Here is a 19867-nt window from a genome sequence, read left to right as displayed (position 1 = left end):
ACTTTTTAATTTTATTTTTTAGAGAATGTCTATTCTACTCTCCTCAAACCAAAACAAAGAAAGGGAAAATTTCAGATGGTGTACCTAACAAAAATCTTAAAGAGATGATTCACTAGTATTCCTATAAAGAAGGTGCCTTCAGTGTGTAGATGACTAAATTGGAGACACTCTGACTTTGTCAATGCTAGAGCCATGCAGGGGAGTAAGACTTTCCAAAGTGCTTGATGCTCCTCTCAGAAACACGTTTATTATTGGGAGAATTTATGATTATTTTCTTTAGCTAATAAATGTGTTTAAAGCCATTTTGTGGCCATATTTGATTTAGATGCTTGTAAAAGTGAAAAGAGTCTGAATGTTTAATATCCATAAGGCCAAACAGAAGTTATTAATTAAATCTACACCTAAGTCCTATGACTAATCAAACTGAACTATTTTCAGTGAATGTGCTGGCTTCAGAGGCTTTACTCTTTGATTGTTTACACTTGAACTGCTTTTTTTCTCTTCCCACTGGTTTGTAGGTAGAGGCACAACTGAAGTGTCCTTTTATACTGAGCCCCTTCAAGTGTGATTAGCACTTCACTTTCAGAAACAGCTTGGCTCAGGAGAAAGAACTAGATACAAATCTGCCCTCACCTCCCTACATTATCCTAACCTACTTACCTGACTCGTTTCTTGATGGGTTCATGTACAGAAGTTAAATAGACTAGGTAACCTCCGAGATCTCTTCCAGTTCTCAAATTCTGTAAAAGAAATTCCAAAGCTAATAAATACAACAGTGTCTTTATGCTCTCAGGGATTTTTAATTAATATTCTCCATTGAGAAGCCAAAAAAAATCAATTCAAAACTCAAAGTTTAATGGGTAAAGAGACTCTGTAAAAATACCCTGTACTAGCGAAAGCATATGGAGAAAAGAAAACAGCCCCTGCTACTCTGGCAGGGGAAACAGGACTGATCTATTTTATGAGAGGGAAGTGTCCCTGAAGACCCCACACAATCGGAGACCAATGCTGACAGTGAATGGTGGGAATCTCTGTTCACCAGCTGAAGTGGTGCTGCCCTGTGACACTAAAAGCAGTTCGAAGTTTGAGATGGTAATAACTTGATGAAATTTTTAATTTGGGGAAACACAATATTGCACACTTCTAATATTTTATGATACATAATTTCAAAATTTCATACCATTTGACCACTGCATCTGTTGACATCGTTACAGGGTAACATTAAGAAATACCCTTCTAGGGCTTCCCTGGTGGCGCAGTGGTTGAGAGTCCGCCTGCGGATGCAGGGGACACGGTTCGTGCCCCGGTCTGGGAAGATTCCACATGCCGTGGAGCGGCTGGGCCCGTGAGCCATGGCCGCTGAGCCTGCGCGTCCGGAGCCTGTGCTCCGCAACGGGAGAGGCCACAGCAGTGAGAGGCCCGCGTACCGCAAAAAAAGAAATACCCTTCTAGATAGAACCTTCCTCAAGATCTTAATGATGGAAAGAGGAGGACTGTTTAAAATTAGCCATAATTGGGACAGTACAATTCCATAATGTCTACAGTTTGCTAACTACAATTAACACCTTGATTTAACTGTTAGTTATCTGACTTCTGTTTATTTAAAAAGATTAATCTGAATTGATATCATATCTGAATAGATATCATATCTAAATGTGATTATGTCTTCTTTTCTCACATAAAAATCTGTGAAATTATAAAGTTTTAAAGGGAAAACATTCCCTAACCTATTAATGTATTACTACATGTTATTAGGCCTAGTAAAGTCTCATAATTATGCTAAAACAGAACAAGTATTATAACATAAAAAGGGCCTCTCTAGATAGCAAATATAAGGAAAAGCATAATCAAATATCCATAGTACTATTCCCAGTTCTATAATTAAATGTTATATCCAGAGAGGAGAGAATTAGGATCTCAAAAAAGTTGTATTGTTATTTGGGGGTTCTAATGCTAGGTTAAAACTCTTCAGTGTTCACTGTGGGCTTTTTGGTTTATGATCTCAGTAAGAAAGCTTCATAAAAAGGCAAAGAATGCATCATGGAAATGTTTACAGTTAATTCATGAGACCTACAAACATAACATAAACCAAATCCTAAAATCAGAATAGAAACTGGGTAACTTTCCAGAGATGTTTCTGATGAACTAGTCAATTTGTCTAGTAGCTCAAGAAATAGAAATAGTATATACACCCAATATAGTTTTTGCCATGAATTTAAGTTGTTCAAATCCATGTTTCTAGATATATATGGCAGGAAGAAAATAATAATAATAACAACAACAGTAACTAAGATTTTTCAAGGGCTTACCTTGCATCAAGTATTTGTCTAAGCACTTTATGTCATCTTATTTAATCATGAAAATAACCCCATCAGGTCAATGCTATTATTTCCCCCATTTGACAAGTGAGGAAGCATAGGCTCAGAGAGATGAAATACCCTGCCCAAAGTCATTTAATTAGTAGAGCCAGAATTTCAGACTCCATCATCTGTACACTTAACCATTATGCCATAGTACTTCCTGAAAGGTAAGCCAGATGTAAACAATCCAACTGCATAATTGATATTTGCTGCATAAATTTATGAAGTCAGTTCCAGGCAGAGTGCTGAAGATATAGCACTGAATCAAACAGTTGTGGTTCCCCCCATCATTGGAGGGTACAGTGCCTGGCACGTAACTGCTATGTGAGTGTTTATTAGATGAAATGAACAGAGAAAAGGTAGTATGACCCTGAGCAGAATAATAATTATAATTTTATAAAGTAATGATAGAAATAAAAAAGGAGAGCATTATTCATCCTTGATTGAGAACAAAGTAGTTGAGGTTGACTGTAGTTTATTTTCATTCTGCAGAAGAAGCAGTTTATATGCCTTAGAAATCTTACCTCTTGAAGGCATTAATAAATGTATCTTTGACCCGGGCTTATGTGACAATCCAAACTTGCATGATTAGAATAGTGCCTCACCTCTTTCAAACCATGAAAAGTATCTGCTTCAAATGTACACTTATATAGCTATTAAAGTCACATAAAGACATAAAGTATCCTGCTCTATTTCTTCCATATGTATCTTCTAATCCAATTTTTTTCCCTTTTCCACTCATTTATTCACCTTTCTTCCATTTAATAATAAAACATATTACCTCTTAAAACCTGCATTACTAAACATACACAAATAGACATTTGTTTGATATATAAATGTGTATAGCTCTTTAAGTGAGGTAATTACATAGTGTATTATATACCACAAACGTGCTAAGAGACTAGATCTTAAATGTTCTCACAACAAGATGAAATGATAATTATGTGACGTGACAGAGGTGTTAGCTAATGCTACAGTGGTAATCATATTACGATATATAAATGTATCACATCAACACATTGTACACCTTAAACATACAATGTTATGTGTCAATTAAATCTCAATTTAAGAATGAAATAAAAAATAAAATAAAATTAATTCATTAAATGAGGTAATTACGATAGTTTTTTAAAATTTGAGTGGCAAATGATCATTGTAAATGGGTTGATAAAGAAATAAAGATAAATAGGGTGAAGTTTTTCTCTTTTAGATAATGAAGCGTCACTAATCTTGAGGTCATGTACCTGTACATGAGTTTTTGAAAGCTGATCTTGACCTACAGTATTTTTTATTTTTAATATTATAAAATATGTAATACATAGTTTTAATGAGTCAGTATTCTAGTCAAAGATACACTCATTTCTGAGTAAGAAGTACATCTTCTGTTAGAAAATATTTCACAAGCTATATAGTATGTATATTACACAATAACTGTAAAAATTAAAATTACATTATTTTTCAACTCATTGAATTCCTACTTTGAAACCAAGGGAAAAAAAAAAAAACCAAATCATAGTATTTCCTTTTAAGTTTTAGGCCTGTGCATGAATAACATTATCTCTTAATCATGAACTGAAGAATAGCCTCTTCTGGGATCTACACCTCCTTCTTGCTCATAACCAGAAGTGTTTGCTAGAGAAGACCCAGTTCTTTCCACCACATGGCACTATAACTAAGGATCCTCCATGCCTCTTTACTTTTTGGATTATATACTAAGGCTACACCAATGTCATGCCATTTTTTCTTTCTCTGTACATGGTTTTTTGAGGACATTTCCCCATTCACATCCAGGAAGTATTCTCCAGGTGCCTCGAAAGTTAGGTGAAATATGTATTTGGGGATCCAGGAATTATTTTTGGAATTCAAACAATTAGACTTTGGCTGAAATGCCTTACTGTTGGTGGTTTTAAAAAATTATTTATATGCTATTACTACAAAAACAGGCATACCTCAGAGATATTGCAGGTTCGCTTCCAGACTACCAAAAAAGAGCAAATATCACAATATAGCAAATCACACAAATTTTTTGGTTTCCCAGTGCATATAAAACTTATGTTTACACTCAACTGTAGTATATTAAGTGTGCAATAGCATTATGTCTACAAAAATACATACTTTAAAAATATTTTATCGCTAAAACTTGCTAACCATCATCTGAGCCTTCAGCGAGTCGTAATCTTTTTGCAGCAGTAACATCAAATATCACTGATCACAGATCACCATAAAAATATCATAATAATGAAAAAGTTTGAAATATTGTGAGAATTAGCAAAATGTGACACAGAGGCACAAAATAAGCCAATGCTTTTGGAAACATGGCACCGATAGACTCAGGGTTGCCACAAACCTTCAATTTGTATAAAACGCAGTATCTGTGAAGCACAAGAAAACAAGGTATGCTTGTTGAAAGTCTAAGTATATCATTTTACTATAAACATTATAGTGTTAAATCGGTCTTTTTTAACATTTATGTTAAGTGCTAGGCACTATACAAAACATTTTTTAAATGGTCATAATTTATAACTATACAATTGTTGTGAAGTCTGAATCTGGAAAAAAAAAAATTCCCCACAAAAGAACTACACAAAAATATTCAAACTACTAAGTCTTTGGAAAATATAATCGGCTGCTTGATTAAATGAAACTTTTTTTTTTACTCCAAAACAGTCTGTAGGAATAAAGCAACAAATGTGAACATGAATGTTTTTGAGTTACTAGCATATTAAAATTTGGATGATCATGTCATGAAATAGGTTTAATTCTCATAATAGAATTGATTTAGTATAGAAGTTGCTTGTGACCTTCATTTTGTCACTTTTCTCTTTAGTGCCACCTTGTGGGTTAGCCAGTAACAATAAATATTCGGTATAGGGTTTTGAGTTTAGGGGTTTTTTTTTCTTTTCCTCTACTGTGTCAAAGCTGGTCTTAGAAAGTAGTGTGGTAAAACTCAGATGTGAAGCAATTTCTTTGTTTTCTCAGAGAAGCAACCACTTCACTAGAAGATATTTGCCGTAATTCTGCAACTGGCCATTCCAGACACCAGAACTGTTTCTCAGAGATTGGAAATATTGGAGTCTACACAAAAATCGATGTTCATTTACAGGATAATCACCAAACTTATCTTGGATAACATAAGTGGCAAGCTCTGACTTGTGATTTTTTCCATAAGAAAAATGTTTTCTTAACTCAGTATCATCATTTCTACAATAGTGTCCTATGAGAATTGATTCTAGGTGATTTGAAACACTGTTTAATCCTGTTTAGAAAAAACTCACATATCTGATTTAGTCTTGTTTGCAGCTTGCTTCTAATACCAGATTGAATTTGCATTGAGTTACCTTATTCAGTTCATTTTTTAATTATGATGCTGCAGTTATAAGGAAATAAGGAAAAAGTCAGTATAGTATGTCGAAAGTCTTTCTTTTATTAGAGACACACAGGAAATGTGTTATATATTCCCTAACACTCCATATATTGGAAATGCTATAAAAAGCTTTTGAATAGCTAAACAAAAAAGAATAGTTTCTCCTCTTTAAAACACCTAAACATGTTAGAATTTATTGCTAAGTTTTTTTGTGGTATGATGAAAAAATAAATCTCTAAATTGCATTTATGGCGTCATTTCAGAGCAAGTGAAAATCACGTACAGTCTGGTCACTTTGAAAGTGTAAATGTCCGTATCTGAACTCTTCCTTCCCTATTAGGACTAGAAGGTTGTGCCATGTGTTATTCAAAGAGTAATTTTCCTTGGATGTGTAATAAGGCCTCAGCTCAGATTTGACCTCTAACCTGAATGTTATAAGCTATCAGTTATCTATGATGGAAGCACAACAACAAAAATTCTCAGTGTTGTTATAGGCTTGCTAAAATCTTAGTATAGAACCAAGCAGCCAAACGCTATCAGTATGTAAGGCTGCGAAAACCTTGGAATTCAACTCCCTAGTCATTTTTAACTTGAACAAGTCTTATGCTTTTTCTCTAAAAGTAATAAGTTGTGTTTTCCAATTCAGGAAATGCTTTTTAATGATTAATTTTTGTACCCTTTGATATTTGAATTTCTCCATGACATATTCTGACACATATTTAGTTTCCAGTGGATTTGGCACAGGAGCAAAAGGTGCCCTAGAATGACAACATTCAATCTATAATCCATTTAACCTTTTTTTTTTTCCATTTAACCTTTGTATGGCTACCATTGAACAAGTCAGTGTTCTTAGAGTTTAACCAAAAATAACAAACAAACAAACAAAAAAACCCAAAAACCCTAGCTAAAGGACTTTCTAATCTGGGGACCACGAAAACTTGCGACCATTTTCCCACTTAAGCTTCAGCTTCAGCTTGTTAATAATAAAGGTGTGTCTTCCTTCAGTTTAAGTTGAATAAACTGCTGTATAGTGCCATCCACAAGATTCCTTGGACACTCGTGCTACTGTTGGCAAGGTAGGGGCTGCACTATATTTAAGTAAGTGGTACCTCCATTTGCCACACAGTTTTAACTCCAGGGATGAATTTTAGCCTCTCTTCATTTTTATTGTATTCATTTTAAATAGATGGGTTTTTTACAAGTTACAAAGCAGCAAAACACATTTCATATCTTCTCTGTTACAGATTCCAAATTAAGCAGATCCTAATTAATTGGGTTATATTATGTAACAACAGCCTTTCACTTTAATGTCAAAAGGCTTTTGTGATCTCTATTCACTTCCTCTTAAAGTAAGACTGAGCAAAATATTTTCTTGACATTTCTGAGAATTTCAGTTTCAAAGGATCATTTATTCCTTTAATCTTTCAATGTGAAAAAGTAATGAATATTTACTTTTTTTAGTCTCATTTTTAGAGGCGCTAACATTCAACTAGGTAAACTTAGTAAGTGATAGCTATTAATGTTCTCTTTTGTCTTCTAGACAGAAAATCAAAGCTATTTAAAGTAAAGGATGTGTTTAAAACCAATATATGTCCACAAGTTAACATTAATGTTTACAAACACTTTCTGTGATCATCGTGTCTTATTTGGGTGTATTGTCTTTGTTTATCTATATCTACCTCAAAAGATATGGAGCGAGATATAAATAGATGAGACAGGTATACTGTGTTTCCATATGGTCTGAATAAAAGTGTGTGATTAGTCACTAGGCTAAGCTGCAGTGTTCTAAGGTACACAAATAGTTCTCTGTGTTACTCCTTCATTTTCAGTGCTTGCCATGATAGCCAAATCAAACTGCGATGTGATAGTCATCCAAATATATAATTCTAAAACCATGATTATAGGATCATTTCTTTATTTCTATGAGATTTACCTATAGTAAATCTCTGTTTAATGTTCAGAGTTCTATAGCAGTTCACTTCTAAATGTTCAGAGCAGGAGCTATACCTTCTAGGATGTGCAAATAATCAAGTCCTAGCAACACTATAAAATATAATCCATATTACAAATTGAACAGAATGAGCCCTCAGATCTGATTGCCTAAGGCTCAAAATGTTAATGCTCCTGACACACGTTATACATATTAGCAAACTGAAATGGCATTAAAAGAAGAGAACAAACTATGGTCCCCACCTCAGCATCACTTCACCAGCCTTCCTATCCCTGCCCGCTGGAGAGGGGAGCTTCTGTTCTGCAGACCTGGGGGTCGGGGGAGGCTGCAGATCTTCACCTCCTGTCAGTTTCTACAATTCCAAAAAGGATCAGGCCTGAGGAATTTTATCTTCTACTGTTCCATTGTGAGCTGACTTAATTAAATTTTTCCCAAACTGCCACATTCTCCAGTTCCTCCTCAGGAGGACAAATTGAGAAGACAGAAACAGGTCCAAATGAAGTGAAATTTTTCTTAATTAATTCAAACAATAACACCATGAAAAAGCACTTTGAAATTTTCAATTCCCAGGCAATTGGTTCTAAAAAGAAAAACATTCTAAATTATCCACATGCCCTCATTTATTAGTCTAGAGCTCTTGCCCAGCCAATTATTTGCAAAGGTAATATATAGCGCCTCATGGTGATTTACTTGTTTTTCTAATACCTTTTGCCCACAAACTCTATAGAACTGAAAGTGTGTCAGCAAAGAAGTGACTATAAGAGAAGGCTCACTAATATACAACAAAATATGTAAAAGTAAAGGGAAAAGAGCCAAATCCCATTTAAAAGAATCAAATTCTACAGATGGTAAATGTCACAGACATCATTTCTTATTTATTGATAACCACTTAAGAGTAATCTATAATTTCTTCCTAATCTTCAGAATAGGTTTCTGGCAGTCACATAATCTCCTGGGGAGAAATGTCTTCTGAAATTATCACCTGATTTTGTAAAGTCCAGACAACTTGAAACAAACTGAATACCCTTCATTTACCCAATAGCCATTCAAAAATATTATAGATAATGAAGAGTAAACAAAATAACAATTTAACTGAAAGATGCTTTAACTGAAGTGCTTTAACTGAAAGATAATTTTCACATCCTTTGGAATCCAGTCCAGGACCATCAAGATATAGAAAAATACAGCCACTGGGCACTGTGTTTTCTTTTTCTCAGAAAACCATTATCCTTTTCCTTGGTACAGTACTTATTTAACAGCTCAGGGTGGGGTTGGGGGGAGGTAATATCCTAGGAAAGTCAAAATTCTTATCTAAATCCTTCTTAAGTTGTGCCTTTCGACATAATATATCGTATGAAATGGATTTTAAAAGTAGTATTTAGAAATTACTTTCCAACTTTATAATTATAAATTGGTATAAACTTTATGGAAAATAATATAGCAAGAGCTAGCAAAATCCACAAATCTGAAAACTGTAGCAAGACTTCTGAGCTACCCTGTATTGCAACTGTTGGCATGACTCTCTTCTACTAGAATTAAAGCTTCTTCAGGGTAGAAGACATATATATTCATTTATGTCTCTGCAAAGCATGCAAAGTCTCTGGAATATATTGTGTTCTTAATAAGTACATGTTGAATGAACGAATGCTCCATTCAGTATTTGTCACCAGCTTCTTGGCCCCTATTACTTCTCTCTCTGATTTAAGGCTTCTCTTCTCCTCCCTGCCCAGCACTCTTTGGCCTCCATGCCTAGGGAGGGTGCTCTTCAGCTTGGGCTCCTATGTATGGCCTCAGTGAGCTATCCTACTGGAGTTGGTCCTATAGCCAAGACCCTGCCCTTCCCTAGCTCTGGCCTAGAGACGTGGCGTCAGAGCACTTGTTGAAAGCATTTCGACATTTTAGAAGGAATGAACTAACAAACAAAAACTATATCATTTTCCCTGAATAAGCAAGTAGTAAGTAAGATCTAGAATCAGCTTCTGATCCTCTCAGCTTCAGTTTCGGAGACCAAAGTGACGTGTTCTCCCAGAGGGAGAATTTGACTACATGTTGAGACAGTTTAGGCCACACAGTGGCAATCATACTTTATGCAGGAGTTACATTCTGAAGTAGGTTTATAAGGTAGGAAGCACTTATGGTCAAATTTTCCCTTGAAAAACTCCCTAAATCACCCATAAAAGGCAGTAAACCGTAGTTCTGTGTACCCATTCCTATGTACAGCAATATGTACACACAGATGTAAGTATAAAATGTGTGCAGTATATACAATACTTAATTGAATTTGAGTAAACTATCCATATGCTGTTTTAATAACACTGCTACCAATTCACTACGGTGTTTCTGTGATGCCAAGATAACCAGCCAATGCAGAAAGTTCAGTTAAAAGTGATGGTAATGGCTGCCTTCCTTTCTTTGCAGCAGGAGAGCAGTACGGTGGGTGTCAAGGCCCACACAAAGTGGGTGTTGGAGTGGGCAGGAAAGCAGTTTAGTGGGAATCGGGGCCCACACAGGGTGGGCTTCTGAGCAGGTTAGAAGCCCGGTGGAATTAGGTGATTGGCAACAGATACAAAGTCAAGATTTTTAGTGTTGGAGAAGGAAGGTATAAATATGGAAAGGGGAAAAGGTCAGATGAACCCTGTGGTCTTGGATCATTGAATTAGAACTGAAAAAGTGTCTGTAAACATATAGTTTTACAGATATGGATATAGATATATCAATAAAGATATTTAAATGTGTTTGTGTGTATGTATGTGTGTGTATCCACTAAGAGGACCTAAGTAGCAATGAGCAAACTTAAGGCCCAAGTCTTGGTTTATAAATGCATCTTTTCAGGGCTCACTGGAGATTCTGAAGGTGGGTCAGGGAAAGAATAAGATGAGCTTTCAACATGCATGTGTGCCAGAAAATAAATAAGTTCTCAAAAGAACGATGGGCACATGACCAAAGAACACAGGAGCCACCTTGAAAGAGCTCCCACTGACCAAATCTGGAACAATTTGAGCATCAAAATAAGTAACAAAGTAATGGATTACAACCACTGAATACAATGGAATCCATGAATGCACACTGATATAAGTAAGCAGATATACAGAAAGAAAAGAAACCTCTTTCTTAGATTAGAAGTCCAACTAATAAATATAGAAGGAATTCAGACAAGACACATCAATGAATGCCAAAACTGTGGGTGAAAGTAAGATGAGGAAGGAGCTTACAGTCTCAAAGTATGAAAGTAAGATGAGGAAGGAGCTTACAGTCTCAAAGTATGAAAGTAAGATGAGGAAGGGGCTTACAGTCTCAAAGTATCTTTCTATAAAATGTTTATTAATTACAAAGGAAAAGAAAAATTCACTTTACAGTGGGGAAACTTCACAAACACCATCTGAATTGTGTTCAAAGTTAACCATACCAGTAATGGGACAAATCAATATCATGTGGCACCTCATAGGATACAATGAGAAGAATACAACAACATCACTTCTCTAATATTTCAGAACAAAATCATAACCTGGTTATAATCAAGAGGAAATATTAAATAAACAGAAATTTAGCTTCTACAACAAAATGACCTTCAAAAATGTCAAGATCTTGAAAGTCAAGCAGACTGAGGAATTCTTCTAGACTGAAGGAACCTAGGGAGATACGACAATTGAATATACTGTGTGGTCCTGCATTGGACTTTTTGTTACAAGGACATTGTTAGAACAATTGGCAAAACTTGAATTTGGGAGAAGGATATTCAGGAGTTTGTCATGCCATTCATGCAACTTTTCTGAGAGTTGGAAATTATTTGAAAAGAAAATGTTTTTTTAAAAAAAACTCCCTCCTCATTGGTACTCTTTTAAACTTCCAATACACAGCTCTAGAGTTACACCAGCCAGAAAAGGAAGATTGGTTGAGAAAGAGTAATAAGACCATCAGGAAGGTGGCAAAAAAGATGAACTAATCATATGATGTCAACCAACCAATTTTTTCACAACCCGTTTGGGTTTTTATCTGCTCTCCTGGCATCCTGGAGCATGCTTAGCCACACTTTTCCCTTCACATATTCCATGCACCCATTTTAAACACAGCAAAAGACATTCTGAGAATAGAGTCTGCAGCTACCTTTCCCTTTTTCTTTTCTTTCATTTTCTTCCTCCCTTTCTTCCTTAATTTATTTTGGAAGCAGCATTCACCCTACTGTAAGAACCGATTCTAAACATAAAATCCCTTGCCTCACCCTGCCCACCCCCATAACAAAGTAGCATCTGATGAGACGGAACAGAATCACTACACACTCACTCTCTTCCCCCTTCATCCCCCAGCAGGTCTTAACGTCCCTTCTTCTTTATCACTATTATCCTCCTTTCTTCTCTGAACTGTTCTTGATCAAAACTGTTCTTGAAACTAATTAAACACAAGTGGACCTCCAACGATTTTTCTTGCCCTATAATCTAAAGTACTCAAACCTCTCACTTAAAACATAAAAAGAAAGGAAATCAGGACTGTAAACTTACCCCTTTTGTAACTCTTTTTTTTTTTTTTAACCTTCTAAACCGTCTTCCCCTGCATTAAGTCAGGCCTATGAAACAGTCTGCCTATCTAAACAGCACCAGTCAGGAATGTGGGAAATTGTTAAAAGAGAAGAAGCTTTAGAAGATCTAAATTCAAATTACCTTGACTACCATTAAAATAGACACCACTCTTGAGTAATGACAGGTGAGGTAGAAAGAAGGCAACAACAATCAAGGAGACTAAGATCTCAAGCAACATTCATCAATCAGAAGCATCTGAAAAACAATGGCCCCAAGTTATTTTGAGGCAGATATTTTCATTTTCTTGCCAGAATCTGCCTCACAGAAACTTGGGAAATATGCTATTAGATAGCCCGGTGCTTTCCTCCTTATAATCACTCTGATTCGATGATGGTGGTGGTGGTGGTGGTGGTGATGGTGGTGGTGGTGATGATGATGAAAACAAAGCAGCTAGGCAGCACTATTTGTGGCATCATGAAAACCATTGCTGATATCCTCATTCCCTTCGATATCTCTAAAGTCAAGAAGTACTGCAAATTGAACTGCATACCACATTTTCGATCATTTCACATGATGCAGTGTTCACACACAGCTGGTGTGAATGGTGTTACTTGACTTCATCCAGGGAAGCCACTCTCAGGAAGCCACATATCTGTGAAGATGACGATCCTGAGACTCTGTTCTTCTGGCCCTGGATTGGCCCTGCAGCTCTCCTGAGATATTCTGGGTACCACAAGGAAGGGGCTGGGATGTGTTCCCCGACTTACAGTGATCTCTCCTCAGCATAGCCACTAATGCAAGCATTAGATCACAAGACTACTTTTCTGAAAATTGTCCCAAGATTATCAGCCTTGTTTTTTATTTATGTATTTATTCATTTACTTATTCAGCAAAATTTATTAAGAAACAGCTATGTGCAAGATACTGTTCTTGGCATAGTGATCAAGACTGACTAAAAGTCCTGATCTCATGGAGCTCACATTCTAATAGGGGAGACAGACAACGCAAAAATTTTTAAGTAAAATAAAAGATAAAAGAAGGGATATAGAGAGTGCTGGACCCAGGAAGATAGGTTGCAATATTATATATGACAGGGAAGGCCTTATATTTGAATGAAGACCTGTAGGAAGTAAGGTATATAGATAACTGAGGGCGAGGGGACAGTATGAGCAAAGACAGGAATGTGGCTCGTGTGTCTGAGATAAAGCAAGAAGCACTGTGTGGCTAGAATAGCGTTAAGTTAGGGAGAGAGGGAGAAGAGGTGGGGTCAGAAAGATAATGGGGAAGCAAGACTGGATAAGGTTTTGTAGGCTATTGCAAAGACTTTGGCTTTTATTCTGAGAGTGATGGAAAACCATTAGAAAGTTTTGAGCTGAGGCATGACATAATATGTTGTGAAAGAGATGATTGTGGCTTAGACCAGGGTGGTAGCAGCAGAGGTGGTGAAAAGTGATGGGTGTTCCTAAAGAACTGTACGTGGGGTATGTGTGAGGGACCTCAAGGTTGACACTATGACATTTTATCTGAGAAGCTAGAAGGTTGGGATTGACATTTATTGATAACGCAAAGACTTAGGAAAAGGCAAGATCAGATTTTCATGCCTGCATTGCTGATCATCGAAACTACGTGTTCCAACGTAGAGAACAGACTTGTGGTTGCCAAGAGGGAGGGGTGGTGGGGGAGGGAAGAATTGGGAGTTTGGGATTAGCAGACACAAACTATCATATATAGGATGGATAAACAACAAGGTCCTACTGTATAGCCCAGGGAACTATGTTCAATATCCTGTGATAAGCCAGAACGGAAAAGAATATGAAAAAGAATACACATATATATAACTGAGTCACTTTGCTGTACAGCAGAAATTAACACAACATTGTAAATCAACTATTCTTCAATAAAACTTTTTAAATTTTTTTTAAATTAAAAAAAAAAATGTGGTCCAAGAATTAATTGGTCATTATATTAGGCAATGTGAAGACCATTAGTAACCTTCACGTGAACAAGATCAGGAGAGCGCTGGCAGCAAAGCCTAACCGGAGAGGGTTCAAGAGTGAATGGGAAGAGAGCAGTGGTTAAGTGGTGAGTACAGGCAAATATTTCCAGTGGTTTTCTGTAAAGGATGGTAGAGAATTGGAGCATCATCCAGAAGAGGATATAGGATTAAGAGATGGGGTTTTTTCCAAGGGGAAAGTTGGAGTTCATTATAACATACTTACATGCTGATGGGAATGAGGCAGTCAGAGAGAAAATCTTAATGTAGGAGAGAATGCGAAGAGTTACTGGAGTTATGTCCTAGAATGGGTGGGAGGGGATGGGTTCCAGAAGTAAAGCGGAGAGCCTTGATTTGAGGACAATTGATCTGTAGGAACCAGTAGGAAGATGGTTAAGCAGGAACATTGTGAAAATGGGTGGATTCTTGTGAAAATTCTCACTCAATGGTTTCTATTTTCTCAGTGAAAACAGGAAGCAAGGTCATCAGCTGAGTAAAGATGGGTAAAAAGGCGTTGAACCTTTCAGGAAATAAGTGAAAATATGCTACAGTAATCTGAGAGGGTGAGTAAATAGAAAATAGAAAATGGAAATGTTGGGCATTGAGATTATTGGGCATTCTTATTACTGAGTGGACACAAATTTAAAGTTTTTTGAAGCTACTCTCTGCCATGTAGGTGTAGGCCTGGAGTAGTTGGAGAGCTGGATTTAATAGGATTCAGAGTCAGGCAACAGCCATGGAGGGAGAGTGGGGCAAGGGAGATAAAGGGTATTGGCAAGGGAGCAATTTTAAACATAGACCATGGAATCAAAACTGGTAGGGAGGAAAATGAGGACGTGAAGGTTAAAGACAATGAAAATGAGGTAGAATGAACAGATTTTAGGTCCCTGTAAAGTTGAAGAAATATTATTGCTTCATATTAATTATTGAAATGAAGCTACTGCACTTAAGGCACAGTGAATCCCAGAAAGTCATGCCTCTTGTATCTTAATAGGTAATACATACCCTTTGCTCCAGAACTCAGACATATATGTATCCTTTTCTATGCTGTCATTTATTAAGAATTCAATACTTTACTCAACTTTAATGTATAGTAGGAAATTCCTGTACTATTATGAATCCAATCTTTGATTTATATTTTCTTCCAATACTCCTTCTCCGTTTTCCTAGCCATGACTGACACCTAGCTTTCCACCAAGAGTCCATTTTCATAGCAAGCCTCAACATCAAAAGCCCCCAACTTACGTATGAGGAGGAACTAGCAGGCTAAAACAGATGATTGTATCAACTGACACAGAAAAGGCATTTGACAAAATCCAATACTCATTCATAATTTTAAAACTCTCAGCAAGTTAGGAATAGACCAGAACTATCTCAAGTTAATAAAGAGCATCTAAGAAACAACTATACCTGTTGTTCTTAACAGTGAATGACAGAATGCTTTCCTCCTAAGATAGGAAACAAGGCAAGGATTCAGTCTCACCACTCTTTTCAACATAGTACTAGAAGTTCTAGCCACTGCATTAAGGCAGTAAAATGAAATAAAAGGCATACAAAATTGGAAATGAAGAAATACAACTGTTCATATTTGCATGCAAATATGACTATTTGCATGACTATCTAGAAAATCCCAAGGATTCTACAAAAGTAAAACTCCTAGAACCTAAAAAGTTATTTCATCCAGGTCGCAGGATTAAGATCAATATAGAAAAATTAATGTCACTTCTATAGAGTAGCAATAAACACATGAACATCAAAATTAAAATACACTTACAATCATTCCCAAAAAAATACGTAGGTATAAACTTTACAATATATGCACACTATCTGCTTGCTGAAAATTGCAAATGCTAATGAACGAAGTGAGTGATGACCTAGATAAACAGAGAGACATACCATGTTCATAGATTGGAAGACTCAGCATACTAAAGACGTCAGTTCTCCCCAAATTGATGTGTAGGCTTAATGCAATTCCATTAGGGAAATGTGAATTAAAACACAATTCGTTGTCAGTACACACCTGTCAGAATGGCTAAAATTTTTAAAAAGTGACAACACCAAATGCTGACAAGGATGTAGAGAAACTGAATGACTCATAACATTGCTAGTAAGAATGTAAGATGATACTGTTACACTGGCAGGTTTTTTTAAACTAGACATGCACTTCCCATACAACACAGCAATTCTATTCTCCAGCATTGATCCCAGAGAAATGGAAATATATGTTTACACAAAAACCTGTATATCAGTGTTCAGAACAGTGTTATTCATAGTAGCCAAACATCGGAAACAATCCAAATGTCCTACAAGGGGTGAATAGTTAAATTGTCATATATCCATCCCATGGACTAGAACTGGGCAATTTTTTAAAAAATGAACTATTGATATACACAACAACTAGGATGAATCTCCAGGGAATTATGCTGAGTGGAGAAAAAGTTAATCCCAAGTGGTTGCATACTCTCATGTTGCATACGATTTCATTTGTGCAACATACATTAAATGACCAAATTATATAAGTGAAGAACTGACTCATGGTTTCCAGGAGTTACATACAAGGGTAAGGGCAAGCAGGAGGGAAGTGGGCACAGTTATATAAGAACAACACAAGGGATCTTTGTGGTGATGGGACTGTTTTGTATCTTGACAGGTGGTGGTCACATGAATCTACACATGTAATGAAATCATATAGAATTAAATACACACATACGCACTCACTCAAGTGAGTGTGTATAAAACTGGTAAAATCTGAATAGGTTGATTGATTGTATTCAATGTCAATTCTCCAATTCTAATATTATACTGTGGTTGTCTAAGATGTTAATGTTGGGGGAAACTGGGTGATAGATGTACAGGATCTTTCTGCATTATTTCTGTATAACTGCATGTGAGTCTCAATTATCTCAAAGTAAAAAGTTAAAAAAATAAATTATAATGAGAGAGAGAGGGAGGGTGGCTTTCCTATGAAGAACAGATCATTTGAGCAATCTTATGCTTTAGAAAGGGAAAGTATGCAATAAAAATCAAACAATTTAAAACTGTAACTTATGTTAAAAAGTCACAGACGGGGCTTCCCTGGTGGCGCAGTGGTTGAGAGTCCGCCTGCCGATGCAGGGGACATGGGTTCGTGCCCCGGTCCGGGAAGATCCCACATCCCACATGCCGCGGAGCGGCTAGGCCCGTGAACCATGGCCGCTGAGCCTGCACGTCCGAAGCCTGTGCTCCGCAACAGGAGAGGCCACAACAGTGAGAGGCCCACGTACCGCAAAAAAAAAAATTCACAGACCATTTTGGGCAAAAGCAAAAGAAATAAAAACAGCAGCAAACATTTTTAGCTTTAACATTAATCTTTTAGACTATCTTGGGCCTTTTCTCTGGCTAAAAGGAAAGAAGTCTTCAGATCTACTCTGAAGCCTTTCTTAGACTGAGAAGCCTCTGATACCTTTTCAAAGCAGTTTAGTGTCACACATTCTTTGACTATCCTCTAAGAGTCTGTTTGCAACTTATTAGAAAAAAATTTTAAGTTGCCTTCTGACCATGCACAATGAATTCTCATTTTATCCAGTTCCAAATTACTCTCTGACCTTTAGCATAACAGAGAAACATCTTTCAGCCCCTTAAAATCCAAAAAACAAAATTTAGACGAGAGAAAGCAACTTCAAAGCTGGATTATCTGACTCCCAGACCAGTGAGATCCTCCCGCCATCTTCTGCTACCTTTCACAGAGTTTCGCCAGGCCTGACATTTCTACATTCTAAACTGCCAGGCCCTAATGATCTCTCTTATCTCTGAACTTCTGTAACATTTATTATGTATGCTAATGTGTTTTTTAAAATTGAGCCATATTTATATGCAAAATACAAAAAGCACTCATTTTAAGTGTAAGCTTGATACATGTTGAGAAATGAATTCGCTACTGTATAACCAACACAGTTAAATTCCAGAACATTTCCATCACCCCAACAAGTTCCCTTGGCCTCTTTCTCCAGCCCTCAGCCGCAGGCAACCATTATTTTGCTTTCCATCCATATATTTTAGTTTTGTCTATTCTAAAATTTTACTTAAATAAAAGCATAAAGTGTGTATTCTTTTGTGTCTGGCTCCTGTAACTCAGCATCCTGTTTTTGATATTTATCTAGGCAGTTGTGTGTATTAGTACTTATTTTTATTCTATTACACGTAGATAGTTTATCCACTCACCTGTTGGTGGACATCTGGATTGTTTATAGTTTTTAACTATTACAAATAAAACTGCTGTGGATATTCATGTACAAGTCTTTGTATGCGGTCATATGCTTTTATTTCTCTTGGGTAAATACCTAGGAGTGGAATGGCTCCTAGGATCAAACAGTAGGTGTATATTTAACTTTATAAGGAACTGCCAGACTATTTCACATTCCCACCAGCAACATATGAGAGTTCCAGTTGTTCCATATTCTTACTAACACTTGCTTAGTCTTTTTAATTTTAGTCATTCCAGTGGGTGTGTAGTGGCAGAACATGTGGTTCTAAGTTGCATTTCCCTGATAACATATAGCGTTGAAATCTTTTTATGTCCTTATTAACCTTCATGTATCTTCTTTTATGCAGTGTCTGCTTAAATCTTTTTCTCATTTTTTAATTGGATTATTTGTGTTATTATCAAGTTTATGTATTCTGGATAAAAGCCTTTGTCAGGTACACAGATTGTAAATATTACCTCCTAATCCATGGCTTACTTTTTCATTTTACTTAAAAATGTCTTTTGAAGATTAGAAGTTTCTATTTTAATAAGATCCAATTTATCATTTAAAAAATCTTATGACTGGTGCTTTTAATGTCTTACCTGAGAAATTTTTGCCCACCTGAAAGCTATGAAGATTTCTTCCTGTGTTTTTATCTAGTGGTTTTATAGTTGATCTTTTATATTTAGGTCTATAATACATTCTAATTATCCTTTGATTTAAAAATAATAATGAAAACCAGAACTCAACTCCCTCTGTCTCCATTGATATTAAACTTATTTTAATTGAACATATTAGTGATTCAGTGTTTTATTTTAAAACCCAAAGAATTAATAAATGTACCCATCAATGTAATAAATAAGAATATTAATATCTATTAATGAGAGTTCCAAATATATAAACTGCTTAGTTTCTTAGTAAAACATTCATATTTCACATCTACCAAGGTAAAAGCATTAACTATGAGAATTTCCACCTTAATCATGCTCTTATGAACTCCACCCGTGGTCCTCTCTTTACTCTTGAAATGCCCACAGCACAATAGATCTTACAAGGAAAAGTGACCAAAGGAGAGCCCAATAACAATTCCACCCCTGCTCATATTTGAAGAGTTGGGGAAAAAACTATACAACTAGTAAATTCTAAAGCTGCCTTTGCTCTCCTTCCCTAATAGTCTAATATATTTCCAGTGATTTATCCTCTAAAATGGATGGTCTCAGGAGAAGTCAGAGGGAGCTTCATAATGAGTTAGGAAAAGCATCTTATAATATTGCTTCATTTTTTAATGTATGCAATATGAAAATGCATGTGGATAAGCATTTCTCTCTTTGATTGAAATATGCATTCCATTAGTTTTACATATAAAAACATGCATAGATAGATAGATAAAGAGATAGATAGACAGATAAATACCAGTGGTCTGTACCTAACAAAAATGAGGTTCCAAAACACCATTCTGGTA

This window comes from Monodon monoceros, unplaced genomic scaffold (assembly GCF_005190385.1).
Source record: "Monodon monoceros isolate NGI ecotype Baffin Bay Population unplaced genomic scaffold, NGI_Narwhal_1 Super_Scaffold_6, whole genome shotgun sequence".
Classification (NCBI taxonomy): domain Eukaryota; kingdom Metazoa; phylum Chordata; class Mammalia; order Artiodactyla; family Monodontidae; genus Monodon; species Monodon monoceros.
Note: the sequence above shows the minus strand (reverse complement) of the source record.